Source organism: Electrophorus electricus, chromosome 5 (genome assembly GCF_041902795.1).
Source record: "Electrophorus electricus isolate QZ-2024a chromosome 5, ASM4190279v1, whole genome shotgun sequence".
Taxonomy (NCBI): domain Eukaryota; kingdom Metazoa; phylum Chordata; class Actinopteri; order Gymnotiformes; family Gymnotidae; genus Electrophorus; species Electrophorus electricus.
This window is the reverse complement of record NC_137501.1, coordinates 24956055-24974032: the sequence shown is the minus strand read 5'-3', so window position 1 is coordinate 24974032 and position 17978 is coordinate 24956055. Positions and strand designations below refer to the sequence as shown.

The 17978-nt window shown below is 40.7% G+C and overlaps 7 non-coding genes across 7 annotated transcripts; all 7 read left to right on the top strand.

Moving 5' to 3' along the window:
- The first annotated feature begins 995 nt into the window (after positions 1-995).
- On the top strand, positions 996-1067 carry trnaw-cca (transfer RNA tryptophan (anticodon CCA)). Its single transcript has one exon. It is a non-coding gene; the product is annotated as a tRNA-Trp (tRNA).
- A 1899-nt stretch (positions 1068-2966) lies between these two features.
- trnaw-cca (transfer RNA tryptophan (anticodon CCA)) lies at positions 2967-3038 on the top strand. The gene has a single exon. It is a non-coding gene; the product is annotated as a tRNA-Trp (tRNA).
- Positions 3039-4937: 1899 nt separating this feature from the next.
- On the top strand, positions 4938-5009 carry trnaw-cca (transfer RNA tryptophan (anticodon CCA)). The gene has a single exon. It is a non-coding gene; the product is annotated as a tRNA-Trp (tRNA).
- A 1899-nt stretch (positions 5010-6908) lies between these two features.
- On the top strand, positions 6909-6980 carry trnaw-cca (transfer RNA tryptophan (anticodon CCA)). The gene has a single exon. It is a non-coding gene; the product is annotated as a tRNA-Trp (tRNA).
- Positions 6981-8879: 1899 nt separating this feature from the next.
- Positions 8880-8951, top strand: trnaw-cca (transfer RNA tryptophan (anticodon CCA)). The gene has a single exon. It is a non-coding gene; the product is annotated as a tRNA-Trp (tRNA).
- A 1898-nt stretch (positions 8952-10849) lies between these two features.
- Positions 10850-10921, top strand: trnac-gca (transfer RNA cysteine (anticodon GCA)). Its single transcript has one exon. It is a non-coding gene; the product is annotated as a tRNA-Cys (tRNA).
- A 1900-nt stretch (positions 10922-12821) lies between these two features.
- Positions 12822-12893, top strand: trnaw-cca (transfer RNA tryptophan (anticodon CCA)). Its single transcript has one exon. It is a non-coding gene; the product is annotated as a tRNA-Trp (tRNA).
- The last annotated feature ends 5085 nt before the right edge of the window (positions 12894-17978 follow it).

Here is a 17978-nt window from a genome sequence, read left to right as displayed (position 1 = left end):
TTTAAATGTCTCTTTGTGAACTAGTTAGGAATCTTTCTCTGTTGTCAACTCAGGAGCTGTTTAGCAACTCTCTGCACCTACCAAATGCTGTCACTTCTGTCTTTTCTTTCAAAAGTTCTTGGAGAGTCTGTCTTCAATCAGATGTCTGTCTTTCTTAAACAGAATGAATCATCACTGGAATGTAAATCTCGCCAACATCAGCTTCTACATGTCCATGGAGATGCGTCCCCAATTCAAAAGCTTAGGATCTCCCTAGAAGACACTTTGGTCACTCTGACCATGCATGCAAACATGGGCTACAAGCGGACTACCAAATATCATTCTCTACTCATACTGCTGATTTGAGTGGTATATGCAGTTTCCTCATCAGCAACATAATGAAAATCCACCCCTTTCTGTTTAAGGAAGACACTCAGCTTCAGGTGCAGTGTCTTGTTATCTGAAGAATGGACTACATCAACTTGCTCCATGTAGGCCTACGACTCTGTGCCAGCAAACCCCTGCAACTCAGTCAGAGTGCTGTTATGTGCAATCAACCCTGCTGTACTACTTCTCAAAGGTTTATGAGAAAGTTTAGATGGCTTGGTTGTAATCCAAACATGTAGTAGCATACCAGTCACTGCCACGTTATGCTCTTTTTGCTTACATTATGGTTACATGCTAAACAGGAGATACCAGCAATACATTTAGCAGTGGAGCCTTTATATCGCTCGACAACAGACTCTGTAGTCCCTAAAACAGCAACCTGCATAGGTGGCTGAGGCTCTGAAGAAAGCAGAGAGCTCAGAGATTCTATCAGAAGTTTGCCTCCCTTTGATTCTTCCATCCCTCTCCTTAAAGCTAGTCTTGAATTTGTGAACTTTGTGGGAGATGAGGGTAATAAAGGAAAGTAAAATTCTGGAATGGAATGTTACACTGGTCATTCAGCTGTCCAATCTTGTGAAATACAAACTCTACCTCCACTGGCTACAGTGTACCAGTGATGGTGTTTCCTTGACCTCGTGGCGCAACGGTAGCGTGTCTGACTCCAGATCAGAAGGTTGCGTGTTCAAATCACGTCGAGGTCACAGCTTTCTTTCTATTCACTAGGAAAGCTGCATGACTCGCATGTAATTTGCAGATATTATTGTTTACAATCTAGAATAACAGAGTTTTAGCTAAATTTATTTAAGATAAATTTATTCCTCTCCAATAATTATGCAGCTGTGAGAGAGGAGTCAATGAAACCAATGCATGTTAAAAACCCATGTCTTTGCCCGCATTCACTCCTCAATCGATCTTGGTTTATATGAGCGATCTCTGACATTAAAAAGTATCCTAAATATGGCAAACATCAGCTTTGTTTTGTATCATGAATTAGAACTGGCATAGGGCACTTTTGGAGCTATTGTCCACTAATGCATCTTCCACTACACTGTGTCTTTGGGTCATTGGCCTTTTATTTTAGTGCTTGATTTTCCGTTAGTTCCTTTTGCTATTTGCACTATTGGTTATTGTGGATGAATATGCCATCCTACTAAGTGCTGTAAGTATTTTGGATGAAAAGGTAGGCCTACTTAACCTGCCTTGATGTGCAGAAATTGGACTCGGATAGCCATTTTGACACCACTGATTTACATCACGTGTCCATTTGTCATCTTTGGAGAAGTAGAGGAATACCATTACTGTGGCTCTCTTCCTTCTGGTTTAGTGGCAAGTTTATGAGAACCTAACTACTGCAGCCCAGGTTTAATCCTTTGTCTGGTTATGCTGTTATGATTAGAACAAGCAGATATAAAATGGAAAAGAAAATTTGATTCTTGAACTTTGATTCAAATGCACGAGGGACCCACTCCATAATGTTGAGAACGAATGGAAGGGAAAGTTATCAGCAAATACATCCTCCACTGACAAACTTAAATTGATTAAAATTTAAGTGGATTCTTGAAATTGGAAAACTCCAGGCAGCTTGCACACAGAGGGATAAGTCTTTTTAAATGTCTCTTTGTGAACTAGTTAGGAATCTTTCTCTGTTGTCAACTCAGGAGCTGTTTAGCAACTCTCTGCACCTACCAAATGCTGTCACTTCTGTCTTTTCTTTCAAAAGTTCTTGGAGAGTCTGTCTTCAATCAGATGTCTGTCTTTCTTAAACAGAATGAATCATCACTGGAATGTAAATCTCGCCAACATCAGCTTCTACATGTCCATGGAGATGCGTCCCCAATTCAAAAGCTTAGGATCTCCCTAGAAGACACTTTGGTCACTCTGACCATGCATGCAAACATGGGCTACAAGCGGACTACCAAATATCATTCTCTACTCATACTGCTGATTTGAGTGGTATATGCAGTTTCCTCATCAGCAACATAATGAAAATCCACCCCTTTCTGTTTAAGGAAGACACTCAGCTTCAGGTGCAGTGTCTTGTTATCTGAAGAATGGACTACATCAACTTGCTCCATGTAGGCCTACGACTCTGTGCCAGCAAACCCCTGCAACTCAGTCAGAGTGCTGTTATGTGCAATCAACCCTGCTGTACTACTTCTCAAAGGTTTATGAGAAAGTTTAGATGGCTTGGTTGTAATCCAAACATGTAGTAGCATACCAGTCACTGCCACGTTATGCTCTTTTTGCTTACATTATGGTTACATGCTAAACAGGAGATACCAGCAATACATTTAGCAGTGGAGCCTTTATATCGCTCGACAACAGACTCTGTAGTCCCTAAAACAGCAACCTGCATAGGTGGCTGAGGCTCTGAAGAAAGCAGAGAGCTCAGAGATTCTATCAGAAGTTTGCCTCCCTTTGATTCTTCCATCCCTCTCCTTAAAGCTAGTCTTGAATTTGTGAACTTTGTGGGAGATGAGGGTAATAAAGGAAAGTAAAATTCTGGAATGGAATGTTACACTGGTCATTCAGCTGTCCAATCTTGTGAAATACAAACTCTACCTCCACTGGCTACAGTGTACCAGTGATGGTGTTTCCTTGACCTCGTGGCGCAACGGTAGCGTGTCTGACTCCAGATCAGAAGGTTGCGTGTTCAAATCACGTCGAGGTCACAGCTTTCTTTCTATTCACTAGGAAAGCTGCATGACTCGCATGTAATTTGCAGATATTATTGTTTACAATCTAGAATAACAGAGTTTTAGCTAAATTTATTTAAGATAAATTTATTCCTCTCCAATAATTATGCAGCTGTGAGAGAGGAGTCAATGAAACCAATGCATGTTAAAAACCCATGTCTTTGCCCGCATTCACTCCTCAATCGATCTTGGTTTATATGAGCGATCTCTGACATTAAAAAGTATCCTAAATATGGCAAACATCAGCTTTGTTTTGTATCATGAATTAGAACTGGCATAGGGCACTTTTGGAGCTATTGTCCACTAATGCATCTTCCACTACACTGTGTCTTTGGGTCATTGGCCTTTTATTTTAGTGCTTGATTTTCCGTTAGTTCCTTTTGCTATTTGCACTATTGGTTATTGTGGATGAATATGCCATCCTACTAAGTGCTGTAAGTATTTTGGATGAAAAGGTAGGCCTACTTAACCTGCCTTGATGTGCAGAAATTGGACTCGGATAGCCATTTTGACACCACTGATTTACATCACGTGTCCATTTGTCATCTTTGGAGAAGTAGAGGAATACCACTACTGTGGCTCTCTTCCTTCTGGTTTAGTGGCAAGTTTATGAGAACCTAACTACTGCAGCCCAGGTTTAATCCTTTGTCTGGTTATGCTGTTATGATTAGAACAAGCAGATATAAAATGGAAAAGAAAATTTGATTCTTGAACTTTGATTCAAATGCACGAGGGACCCACTCCATAATGTTGAGAACGAATGGAAGGGAAAGTTATCAGCAAATACATCCTCCACTGACAAACTTAAATTGATTAAAATTTAAGTGGATTCTTGAAATTGGAAAACTCCAGGCAGCTTGCACACAGAGGGATAAGTCTTTTTAAATGTCTCTTTGTGAACTAGTTAGGAATCTTTCTCTGTTGTCAACTCAGGAGCTGTTTAGCAACTCTCTGCACCTACCAAATGCTGTCACTTCTGTCTTTTCTTTCAAAAGTTCTTGGAGAGTCTGTCTTCAATCAGATGTCTGTCTTTCTTAAACAGAATGAATCATCACTGGAATGTAAATCTCGCCAACATCAGCTTCTACATGTCCATGGAGATGCGTCCCCAATTCAAAACCTTAGGATCTCCCTAGAAGACACTTTGGTCACTCTGACCATGCATGCAAACATGGGCTACAAGCGGACTACCAAATATCATTCTCTACTCATACTGCTGATTTGAGTGGTATATGCAGTTTCCTCATCAGCAACATAATGAAAATCCACCCCTTTCTGTTTAAGGAAGACACTCAGCTTCAGGTGCAGTGTCTTGTTATCTGAAGAATGGACTACATCAACTTGCTCCATGTAGGCCTACGACTCTGTGCCAGCAAACCCCTGCAACTCAGTCAGAGTGCTGTTATGTGCAATCAACCCTGCTGTACTACTTCTCAAAGGTTTATGAGAAAGTTTAGATGGCTTGGTTGTAATCCAAACATGTAGTAGCATACCAGTCACTGCCACGATATGCTCTTTTTGCTTACATTATGGTTACATGCTAAACAGGAGATACCAGCAATACATTTAGCAGTGGAGCCTTTATATCGCTCGACAACAGACTCTGTAGTCCCTAAAACAGCAACCTGCATAGGTGGCTGAGGCTCTGAAGAAAGCAGAGAGCTCAGAGATTCTATCAGAAGTTTGCCTCCCTTTGATTCTTCCATCCCTCTCCTTAAAGCTAGTCTTGAATTTGTGAACTTTGTGGGAGATGAGGGTAATAAAGGAAAGTAAAATTCTGGAATGGAATGTTACACTGGTCATTCAGCTGTCCAATCTTGTGAAATACAAACTCTACCTCCACTGGCTACAGTGTACCAGTGATTTTGTTTCCTTGACCTCGTGGCGCAACGGTAGCGTGTCTGACTCCAGATCAGAAGGTTGCGTGTTCAAATCACGTCGAGGTCACAGCTTTCTTTCTATTCACTAGGAAAGCTGCATGACTCTCATGTAATTTGCAGATATTATTGTTTACAATCTAGAATAACAGAGTTTTACCTCAATTTATTTAAGATAAATTTATTCCTCTCCAATAATTATGCAGCTGTGAGAGAGGAGTCAATGAAACCGATGCATGTTAAAAACCCATGTCTTTGCCCGCATTCACTCCTCAATCGATCTTGGTTTATATGAGCGATCTCTGACATTAAAAAGTATCCTAAATATGGCAAACATCAGCTTTGTTTTGTATCATGAATTAGAACTGGCATAGGGCACTTTTGGAGCTATTTTCCACTAATGCATCTTCCACTACACTGTGTCTTTGGGTCATTGGCCTTTTATTTTAGTGCTTGATTTTCCGTTAGTTCCTTTTGCTATTTGCACTATTGGTTATTGTGGATGAATATGCCATCCTACTAAGTGCTGTAAGTATTTTGGATGAAAAGGTAGGCCTACTTAACCTGCCTTGATGTGCAGAAATTGGACTCGGATAGCCATTTTGACACCACTGATTTACATCACGTGTCCATTTGTCATCTTTGGAGAAGTAGAGGAATACCACTACTGTGGCTCTCTTCCTTCTGGTTTAGTGGCAAGTTTATGAGAACCTAACTACTGCAGCCCAGGTTTAATCCTTTGTCTGGTTATGCTGTTATGATTAGAACAAGCAGATATAAAATGGAAAAGAAAATTTGATTCTTGAACTTTGATTCAAATGCACGAGGGACCCACTCCATAATGTTGAGAACGAATGGAAGGGAAAGTTATCAGCAAATACATCCTCCACTGACAAACTTAAATTGATTAAAATTTAAGTGGATTCTTGAAATTGGAAAACTCCAGGCAGCTTGCACACAGAGGGATAAGTCTTTTTAAATGTCTCTTTGTGAACTAGTTAGGAATCTTTCTCTGTTGTCAACTCAGGAGCTGTTTAGCAACTCTCTGCACCTACCAAATGCTGTCACTTCTGTCTTTTCTTTCAAAAGTTCTTGGAGAGTCTGTCTTCAATCAGATGTCTGTCTTTCTTAAACAAAATGAATCATCACTGGAATGTAAATCTCGCCAACATCAGCTTCTACATGTCCATGGAGATGCGTCCCCAATTCAAAAGCTTAGGATCTCCCTAGAAGACACTTTGGTCACTCTGACCATGCATGCAAACATGGGCTACAAGCGGACTACCAAATATCATTCTCTACTCATACTGCTGATTTGAGTGGTATATGCAGTTTCCTCATCAGCAACATAATGAAAATCCACCCCTTTCTGTTTAAGGAAGACACTCAGCTTCAGGTGCAGTGTCTTGTTATCTGAAGAATGGACTACATCAACTTGCTCCATGTAGGCCTACGACTCTGTGCCAGCAAACCCCTGCAACTCAGTCAGAGTGCTGTTATGTGCAATCAACCCTGCTGTACTACTTCTCAAAGGTTTATGAGAAAGTTTAGATGGCTTGGTTGTAATCCAAACCTGTAGTAGCATACCAGTCACTGCCACGATATGCTCTTTTTGCTTACATTATGGTTACATGCTAAACAGGAGATACCAGCAATACATTTAGCAGTGGAGCCTTTATATCGCTCGACAACAGACTCTGTAGTCCCTAAAACAGCAACCTGCATAGGTGGCTGAGGCTCTGAAGAAAGCAGAGAGCTCAGAGATTCTATCAGAAGTTTGCCTCCCTTTGATTCTTCCATCCCTCTCCTTAAAGCTAGTCTTGAATTTGTGAACTTTGTGGGAGATGAGGGTAATAAAGGAAAGTAAAATTCTGGAATGGAATGTTACACTGGTCATTCAGCTGTCCAATCTTGTGAAATACAAACTCTACCTCCACTGGCTACAGTGTACCAGTGATTTTGTTTCCTTGACCTCGTGGCGCAACGGTAGCGTGTCTGACTCCAGATCAGAAGGTTGCGTGTTCAAATCACGTCGAGGTCACAGCTTTCTTTCTATTCACTAGGAAAGCTGCATGACTCTCATGTAATTTGCAGATATTATTGTTTACAATCTAGAATAACAGAGTTTTACCTCAATTTATTTAAGATAAATTTATTCCTCTCCAATAATTATGCAGCTGTGAGAGAGGAGTCAATGAAACCGATGCATGTTAAAAACCCATGTCTTTGCCCGCATTCACTCCTCAATCGATCTTGGTTTATATGAGCGATCTCTGACATTAAAAAGTATCCTAAATATGGCAAACATCAGCTTTGTTTTGTATCATGAATTAGAACTGGCATAGGGCACTTTTGGAGCTATTTTCCACTAATGCATCTTCCACTACACTGTGTCTTTGGGTCATTGGCCTTTTATTTTAGTGCTTGATTTTCCGTTAGTTCCTTTTGCTATTTGCACTATTGGTTATTGTGGATGAATATGCCATCCTACTAAGTGCTGTAAGTATTTTGGATGAAAAGGTAGGCCTACTTAACCTGCCTTGATGTGCAGAAATTGGACTCGGATAGCCATTTTGACACCACTGATTTACATCACGTGTCCATTTGTCATCTTTGGAGAAGTAGAGGAATACCACTACTGTGGCTCTCTTCCTTCTGGTTTAGTGGCAAGTTTATGAGAACCTAACTACTGCAGCCCAGGTTTAATCCTTTGTCTGGTTATGCTGTTATGATTAGAACAAGCAGATATAAAATGGAAAAGAAAATTTGATTCTTGAACTTTGATTCAAATGCACGAGGGACCCACTCCATAATGTTGAGAACGAATGGAAGGGAAAGTTGTCAGCAAATACATCCTCCACTGACAAACTTAAATTGATTAAAATTTAAGTGGATTCTTGAAATTGGAAAACTCCAGGCAGCTTGCACACAGAGGGATAAGTCTTTTTAAATGTCTCTTTGTGAACTAGTTAGGAATCTTTCTCTGTTGTCAACTCAGGAGCTGTTTAGCAACTCTCTGCACCTACCAAATGCTGTCACTTCTGTCTTTTCTTTCAAAAGTTCTTGGAGAGTCTGTCTTCAATCAGATGTCTGTCTTTCTTAAACAAAATGAATCATCACTGGAATGTAAATCTCGCCAACATCAGCTTCTACATGTCCATGGAGATGCGTCCCCAATTCAAAAGCTTAGGATCTCCCTAGAAGACACTTTGGTCACTCTGACCATGCATGCAAACATGGGCTACAAGCGGACTACCAAATATCATTCTCTACTCATACTGCTGATTTGAGTGGTATATGCAGTTTCCTCATCAGCAACATAATGAAAATCCACCCCTTTCTGTTTAAGGAAGACACTCAGCTTCAGGTGCAGTGTCTTGTTATCTGAAGAATGGACTACATCAACTTGCTCCATGTAGGCCTACGACTCTGTGCCAGCAAACCCCTGCAACTCAGTCAGAGTGCTGTTATGTGCAATCAACCCTGCTGTACTACTTCTCAAAGGTTTATGAGAAAGTTTAGATGGCTTGGTTGTAATCCAAACATGTAGTAGCATACCAGTCACTGCCACGATATGCTCTTTTTGCTTACATTATGGTTACATGCTAAACAGGAGATACCAGCAATACATTTAGCAGTGGAGCCTTTATATCGCTCGACAACAGACTCGGTAGTCCCTAAAACAGCAACCTGCATAGGTGGCTGAGGCTCTGAAGAAAGCAGAGAGCTCAGAGATTCTATCAGAAGTTTGCCTCCCTTTGATTCTTCCATCCCTCTCCTTAAAGCTAGTCTTGAATTTGTGAACTTTGTGGGAGATGAGGGTAATAAAGGAAAGTAAAATTCTGGAATGGAATGTTACACTGGTCATTCAGCTGTCCAATCTTGTGAAATACAAACTCTACCTCCACTGGCTAAAGTGTACCAGTGATGGTGTTTCCTTGACCTCGTGGCGCAAGGGTAGTGTGTCTGACTCCAGATCAGAAAGTTGCGTGTTCAAATCACGTCGAGGTCACAGCTTTCTTTCTATTCACTAGGAAAGCTGCATGACTCGCATGTAATTTGCAGATATTATTGTTTACATTGTAGAATAACAGAGTTTTACCTCAATTTATTTAAGATAAATTTATTCCTCTCCAATAATTATGCAGCTGTGAGAGAGGAGTCAATGAAACCGATGCATGTTAAAAACCCATGTCTTTGCCCGCATTCACTCCTCAATCGATCTTGGTTTATATGAGCGATCTCTGACATTAAAAAGTATCCTAAATATGGCAAACATCAGCTTTGTTTTGTATCATGAATAAGAACTGGCATAGGGCACTTTTGGAGCTATTGTCCACTAATGCATCTTCCACTACACTGTGTCTTTGGGTCATTGGCCTTTTATTTTAGTGCTTGATTTTCCGTTAATTCCTTTTGCTATTTGCACTATTGGTTATTGTGGACGAATATGCCATCCTACTAAGTGCTGTAAGTATTTTGGATGAAAAGGTAGGCCTACTTAACCTGCCTTGATGTGCAGAAATTGGACTCGGATAGCCATTTTGACACCACTGATTTACATCACGTGTCCATTTGTCATCTTTGGAGAAGTAGAGGAATTCCACTACTGTGGCTCTCTTCCTTCTGGTTTAGTGGCAAGTTTATGAGAACCTAACTACTGCAGCCCAGGTTTAATCCTTTGTATGGTTATGCTGTTATGATTAGAACAAGCAGATATAAAATGGAAAAGAAAATTTGATTCTTGAATTTTGATTCAAATGCACGAGGGACCCACTCCATAATGTTGAGAACGAATGGAAGGGAAAGTTATCAGCAAAAACATCCTCCACTGACAAACTTAAATTGATTAAAATTTAAGTGGATTCTTGAAATTGGAAAACTCCAGGCAGCTTGCACACAGACGGATAAGTCTTTCAAATTTCTTTTTGTGAACTAGTTAGGAATCTTTCTCTGTTGTCAACTCAGGAGCTGTTTAGCAACTCTCTGCACCTACCAAATGCTGTCACTTCTGTCTTTTCTTTCAAAAGTTCTTGGAGAGTCTGTCTTCAATCAGATGTCTGTCTTTCTTAAACAGAATGAATCATCACTGGAATGTAAATCTCGCCAACATCAGCTTCTACATGTCCATGGAGATGCGTCCCCAATTCAAAAGCTTAGGATCTCCCTAGAAGACACTTTGGTCACTCTGACCATGCATGCAAACATGGGCTACAAGCGGACTACCAAATATCATTCTCTACTCATACTGCTGATTTGAGTGGTATATGCAGTTTCCTCATCAGCAACATAATGAAAATCCACCCCTTTCTGTTTAAGGAAGACACTCAGCTTCAGGTGCAGTGTCTTGTTATCTGAAGAATGGACTACATCAACTTGCTCCATGTAGGCCTACGACTCTGTGCCAGCAAACCCCTGCAACTCAGTCAGAGTGCTGTTATGTGCAATCAACCCTGCTGTACTACTTCTCAAAGGTTTATGAGAAAGTTTAGATGGCTTGGTTGTAATCCAAACATGTAGTAGCATACCAGTCACTGCCACGTTATGCTCTTTTTGCTTACATTATGGTTACATGCTAAACAGGAGATACCAGCAATATCTTTAGCAGTGGAGCCTTTAAATCGCTCGACAACAGACTCGGTAGTCCCTAAAACAGCAACCTGCATAGGTGGCTGAGGCTCTCAAGAAAGCAGAGAGCTGAGAGATTCTATCAGAAGTTTGCCTCCCTTTGATTCTTCCATCCCTCTCCCTAAAGCTAGTCGTGAATCTGTGCACTTTGTTGGAGATGAGGGTAATAAAGGAAAGTAAAATTCTGAAATGGAATGTTACACTGGTCATTCAGCTCACCGATCTTGTGAAATACAAACTCTACCTCCACTGGCTAAAATGTACCAGTGAGGGCATTTCCTTGACCTCGTGGTGCAATGGTAGCGTGTCTGACTGCAGATCAGAAGGTTGTGTGTTCAAGTCACGTCGAGGTCACAGCTTTCGTTCTGTTCACTAGGAAAGCTGCATGACTCGCATGTAATTTGCAGATATTATTGTTTACATTGTAGAATAACAGAGTTTTACCTCAATTTATTTAAGATAAATTTATTCCTCTCCAATAATTATGCAGCTGTGAGAGAGGAGTCAATGAAACCAATGCATGTTAAAAACCCATGTCTTTGCCCGCATTCACTCCTCAATCGATCTTGGATTATAAGAGTGATCTCTGACAGTAAAAAGTATCCAAAATCTGGCAAACATCAGCTTTGTTTTGTATCATGAATAAGAACTGGCAGAGGGCACTTTTGGAGCCTTTGTCCACTAATGCATCTTCCACTACACTGAGTCTTTGGGTCATTGGCCTTTTATTTTAGTGCTTGTTTTTTCCTTTAGTTCCTGTTGCATTTTGCACTATTGGTTATTGTGGAAGAATATGCCATCCTACTAAGTGTTGTAAGTATTTTGGATGAAAAGGTAGGCCTACTTAACCTGCCTTGATGTGGAGAAATTGGACTCGGATAGCCATTTTGACACCACTGATTTACGTCACGTGTCCATTTGACATCTTTGGAGAAGTAGAGGAATTCCACTACTGTGGCTCTCTTCCTTTTGGTTTAGTGGCAAGTTTATGAGAACCTAACTACTGCAGCGCAGGTTTAATCCTTTGTATGGTTATGCTGTTATGATTAAAACAAGCAGATATGTAATGGAAAAGAAAATTTGATTCTTGAACTTTGATTCAAATGCACAAGGGACCCACTCCATAATGTTGAGAACAAATGGAAGGGAAAGTTGTCAGCAAATACATCCTCCACTGACAAACATAAATTGATTAAAATCTAAGTGGATTCTTGAAATTGGAAAACTCCAAGCAGCTTGCACACAGACGGATAAGTCTTTTCAAATGTCTCTTTGTGAACTAGTTAGGAATCTTTCTCTGTTGTCAACTCAGGAGCTGTTTAGCAACTCTCTGCACCTACCAAATGCTGTCACTTCTGTCTTTTCTTTCAAAAGTTCTTGGAGAGTCTATCTTCAATCAGATGTCTGTCTTTCTTTAACAGAATGAATCATCACTGGAATGTAAATCTCGCCAAAATCACCTTCTACATGTCCATGGAGATGCGTCCCCAATTCAAAACCTTAGGATCTCCCTAGAAGACACTTTGGTCACTCGGACAATGCATGCAAACATGGGCTACAATCAGACTACCAAATATCATTCTCTACTCATACTGCTGATTTGAGTTGTACATGCAGTTTCCTCATCAGCAACATAATGAAAATCCACCCCTTTCTGTTTAAGGAAGACACTCAGCTTCAGGTGCAGTGTCTTGTTATCTGAAGAATGGACTACATCAACTTGCTCCATGTAGGCCTACTACTCTGTGCCAGCAAACCCCTGCAACTCAGTCAGAGTGCTGTTATGTGCAATCAACCCTGGTGTACTACTTCTCAATGGTTTATGAGATAGTTTAGATGGCTTGGTTGTAATCCAAACCTGTAGTAGCATACCAGTCACTGCCACGATATGCTCCATTTCCTTACATTATGGTTACATGCTAAACAGGAGATACCAGCAATACCTTTAGCAGTGGAGCCTTTAAATCGCTCGACAACAGACTTGCTAGTCCCTAAAACAGCAACCTGCATAGGTGGCTGAGGCTCTGAAGAAAGCAGAGAGCTCAGAGATTCTATCAGAAGTTTGCCTCCCTTTGATTCTTCCATCCCTCTCCTTAAAGCTAGTCGTGAATCTGTGAACTTTGTGGGAGATGAGGGTAATAAAGGAACGTAAAATTCTGAAATGGAATGTTACACTGGTCATTCAGCTCACCGATCTTGTGAAATACAAACTCTACCTCCACTGGCTAAAATGTACCAGTGATGGAGTTTTCTTGACCTCGTGGCGCAACGGTAGCGTGTCTGACTCCAGATCAGAAGGTTGTGTGTTCAAGTCATGTCGAGGTCACAGCTTTCTTTCTATTCACTAGGAAAGCTGCATGACTCGCATGTAATTTGCCCATTTTATTGTTTACATTGTAGAATAACAAAGCTTTACCTCAATTTATTTAAGATAAATTTATTCCTCTCCAATAATTATGCAGCTGTGAGAGAGGAGTCAATGAAACCAATGCATGTTAAAAACCCATGTCTTTGCCCGCATTCACTCCTCAATCGATCTTGCATTATATGAGTGATCTCTGACAGTAAAAAGTATCCTAAATCTGGCAAACATCAGCTTTGTTTTGTATCATGAATAAGAACTGGCAGAGGGCACTTTTGGAGCCTTTGTCCACTAATGCATCTTCCACTACACTGTGTCTTTGGGTCATTGGCCTTTTATTTTAGTGCTTGTTTTTTCCTTTAGTTCCTGTTGCATTTTGCACTATGGGTTCTTGTGGAAGAATATGCCATCCTACTAAGTGCTGTAAGTATTTTGGATGAAAAGGTAGGCCTACTTAACCTGCCTTGATGTGGAGAAATTGGACTCGGATAGCCATTTTGACACCACTGATTTACATCACGTGTCCATTTGTCATCTTTGGAGAAGTAGAGGAATTCCACTACTGTGGCTCTCTTCCTTCTGGTTTAGTGGCAAGTTTATGAGAACCTAACTACTGCAGCACAGGTTTGATCCTTTGTATGGTTATGCTGTTATGATTAGAGCAAGCAGAAATAAAATTTTAAAGAAAAGCCTTTAAATCGCTCGACAACAGACTCCTAAAACAGCAACCTGCATAGGTGGCTTAGGCTCTGAAGAAAGCAGAGAGCTCAGAGATTCTGCCTGTATGGCATCAAACTGCAGCATAAAATCATGGGAGACAAAGTTTTCTTTGGATCAGTATCATTGTAATTGCATATTAGAACAGAAAAATCATGTTCTCTGCGTCATTTTTAACAATGCATGGTGATCAGTGCTAGTCTAGCTGGGAACAGCATTCCAAAATCAGCTAACCTTGATTGATTTTCTCACACAATAGTGTTGACATTATACGAAGAATTTTGTGATCAAGTAGAATATGGAATGTTTTCTTGGCACACTCTGGCTACTCTGATACCTGTGCATCGGCGTTTGGACCACACGGCTTAACCAAGCATTATGCCCGACCAAGTTCATCCCTTTGCGGCAGCTGTTTACCCTGTGGCACTTTCAGCAGGACAACGCACCATGCCACAATGGTAATTTTGTCCTCGACTGGTTCCAGGAGCATACTCTTGTGAGTTTTGCTCACCTCCCTGGCCTTCACAGTCCCCAGATCCTAATCCTACAGAGCATCTCTGGGTCAAGGTAGAACGGGCTGTTTAGAGCACATTACTACGTCCATCTAACTTGCAGCTACTGCGAAAAGTGATACTGCTCGCACTGGTCAAGATGCCTGCAGAAAGATTTCAACACGTAGTGGAATCTATGCCACAAAGAATTGCAGCGGTTCTGAAGGCCAGAGGTACAATGCACTACTAGATGTGCCTCTAATAAAGTGGCCATTCTATGTATATAAATAATTTTGTATTAATATTTTTCCAATTTCTTATCTTCCTTTCATTGGATGTTTCCATTACTAGGGCCTGCCACATCTATTACCATTGCCATTTAAGGTGCTAGGCACTAAGAATGTGCCAGCTATTTCTTGACTTCTGATTGGTTGATAGGCATGGACACTGGCACTGTCATTGATACTACATGCTGAATACGGAGTGACAATAACAACTTTGTTCTACATTGTGGTAAATTGCCTCCTTTTCACTACAGAGTTGCACATCATCCTCAGACTGTGACCAATCTAGTGAGGTTTTTAAAATGTAAAAGCCAGTATTTTAAGCAAAGGGAGCATGATGTGTTTGCAGGAACAGCGAATAGCCACCTCATTATATTAGCCCCATTGCTTTTTTTTTTTTCTTTGCTGACCACCTCTGCCAGCTGACAGTTTTCTCCTTGACCCGACGCTCCCCAGTCCTTTTGAGGGGACAGTCTGATGGAAATGGAATAATCCCTTCTTGTGTGTTTTTTTGTCATGTTTATAAAGTGCCTGGCAGTACTTGCAGGGATGTTTTTCTGGCCCTTAATCAGTGCGACTGTGGGAAATGGAAGAATGGAGCAGGAGCAGTGAGCCAAGCAAGAGTCCCTCACACACCTCCATCTTGCTCTGTACTGAGTTCAAGGAAGCTGACCAAATTCAACTGGACAGTATACAGTTTGGGTTTTTTGGGGTGCTTTAGATCTTTGTATTGATCATGATTATTTCTCAAGACATGCTGTGACTACAAGCAAAGATTTGATTTCAGTGGGGAGGTTTGTCTGGCAGAGGCAAAATCAATGTGTACCAGAGACCGATGTAAAAAGCAAATTATTTGTTTTATTCGGAAGTTTTGATAGTGCTGGTAACAGTATTAAATGATAATTGCATAAAGCCATCGTAATGTTGCTCTAATGAAATATTCAGATGGTGCTGACCAATTGAGTTACTTATGATTTATTTTCATATTAAGCTTGTGCTAATTGTCTTACAAATGGAACAAAAAGATGTTTGGTTTCATCTATCAATCTGATAACTGAGCCTGAATAAAGGCTAAGAAATCTATTTGTATTGGCATCAATGTTGTTTTTAAATGACCATGAAAAATTTGAGTATTGGTATTATCTCAAAGCATTCTTAGTAAATACTTTGATACAACCCCAGCAGCCATTTGGTTGGAACAGTTGAACGTCAGACTTCACATGTTAAGAGCCAGAGAACTAATTTCCCGCAGTTTGAAAATGATTTGATGTTTGGAGCTCTTTTTTTTATCATTATGATGGTGCTTTTTTCCTTTAATCTTCTCTTTCATTTTTTATGAAAATAAAAAATTTGTTGCGTGATGTACGGTAATGGATTGCTTTCTCAGGAACATACATAATTTTTTCATACGCAGTGTTTTGACGCTTTGGCAGAGTGCTCAAGCGCGGGTCGATGGGGTGGAGATGGAGGCGATCTGTGGAGTCGGGATGACGGACTGTCATGTCAGGGCAAAGCAAGTGCCTATAAAAGAGGTGATCACCCAGCACAACCAAGTGCACAGAATCCGACTGGGTGAGGTTCGTTTAGTGATCTTAGCCGGGGTGGGGGTGTGAGTGGAGAGGGGTGGAGAGGGATGGGGGTGTGGGTGTGGGAGGAGAGGGGTGGGAGTGACGTGAATCATGTTTTGGAGGCAGTGGAGCCGCTCCACACTGTGGCTGAACCATTCAGCTGCACTTTACGTCTCTGTTATCGGTCATGCAGAGAGCTGTCAAGAAGCAGAGGAGTGTGGGTGGCATTGTCTTGAGTCTTCCTCCACTGCCTGAAATGAAATGAACTAGACACGTTAGGGCACAGAATGCACATGCGGACTCACACACAGACACACACACAATACGGTGTTGTAGGTATGGTGTGGAGTGCTGTCAGATGTTGTCAGTGCTGTCACTTCCCCTACAAAGGAAAACAAACAGTCTACCTGTCATGTGTGTTTGTGTGTGTGTCATATTAAGTAATTTTTTGGGTTAAGAAAAGTAACCTGCACGCAGAAGACAGGTTCAATCTCCAGGTCAGGCAAATCAATATTACTAGAGGGTTAACACCAATTAGAGTCTTTGTGAAATTTGTCTACATCTGAAAAAAGAGAGAATGAACAAAGAGTTATGCCTGCTAGGATGGCACCCGGATGAACAAGGTCTGTGTTAAACGCTGAGGATCCAGGACAATTCAATGTTAAGTAGGCTACTTTATCAGATGAGGTGAAACCGAAAATGATCACGTTGTGGTGACATTTCTTGCAGATGTGCACACATTCTGGGGGCAGAAAAACAGCAGAAAGAAGCTGAGCTAAATCGGTGAGATCCATGAAACAGTGACAAAAATGTCTTTGATTAATGGTTTAATCAAACCATTAAAATACCTCCAGTAGCAAATACACCTCGAAAAAATTTAACCCAACATGGTTGTGCTGTTGCTCTTTGCTACCAATTAAGCTACGCCCACAAAATACATGTACATCTAAATGTACAAACAGAAAAATGGTCTACAAGGCTCACTTTCTATTTTTTGAGTTGTTTAATTCAGCACGTGGAGGAACCCCAATATTTCCCACCTAGACTGATCTTAGATGTTCTTAGATAAGCTTCTAGACAGATCTTTAGATGTTTCTCGGTTACTATGAGTTTACATATGTATCTAGCTACTAACTTTGAGCTACTTGTACCATGGTTCATTTATTACCCTCAATAAAGACACTGTGCTACAATACTTGTGTCTGCCCTTACCTCAGTTCTCGTTACACATGTAAATAGAAATTGGACTTCCACAGGAACAGGGTTTTTTGTTTTTCTGGTTTGAGAATATGACTGTTTATTTACTCATTAAATTATTGTTTTATTTATTATGGTCTGGTTTATTTTGTTTTTTTGTTTGTTTTGTTTTTTACTTGTGCAGCTTATTTGGTGGCAGTTAATAAAGAAAACGCAGGGGAGAGTGAGTCACCTTGAACTTGTCGACAGTCTCTGTAACATTTACTCCTCAAGTGCCTCAAACATCCACAACTCGACTGCTGTCCGGCAGCAGAAACGCAAAGCCAGTTTCAGCAAATTCTGTCAATTATGTTCGAGGAGCAAAGGCCTGTGGTGTTGTATGTATAACCTTCGGGCGGTAGCCTGTCCATAATGAACACCCCCTACCTTTCTTTGCACTTCCTTTTCATGGATACGTAAAGCAGTGTAGTCATCGTTTTCCCATGTGTGGTAAACCAGTCATTGTCTCCTCACCATCTCTTTGTCTTCCCATGTTAGTGAATCATCCCAAATGCAGATCATTCCAAGAAGAAATGTTACATATTGCATTAACTTGATTTGCCAGTGTGTGTGTGCTCATTAAGTAGGCCTGTTAAACTTTCTGTCTTTTATGGACTTTTATAAGGGGAGGAAAGATTTCTAACCAAAGCATCTATCTGATATCAAAATATTATATCTCGGATTGTAGTCAGTTGTAGTTTTACTTCAGGTTTAACTTTTAATCAGATTGCTAGGGCCATAGTTGTCATATTG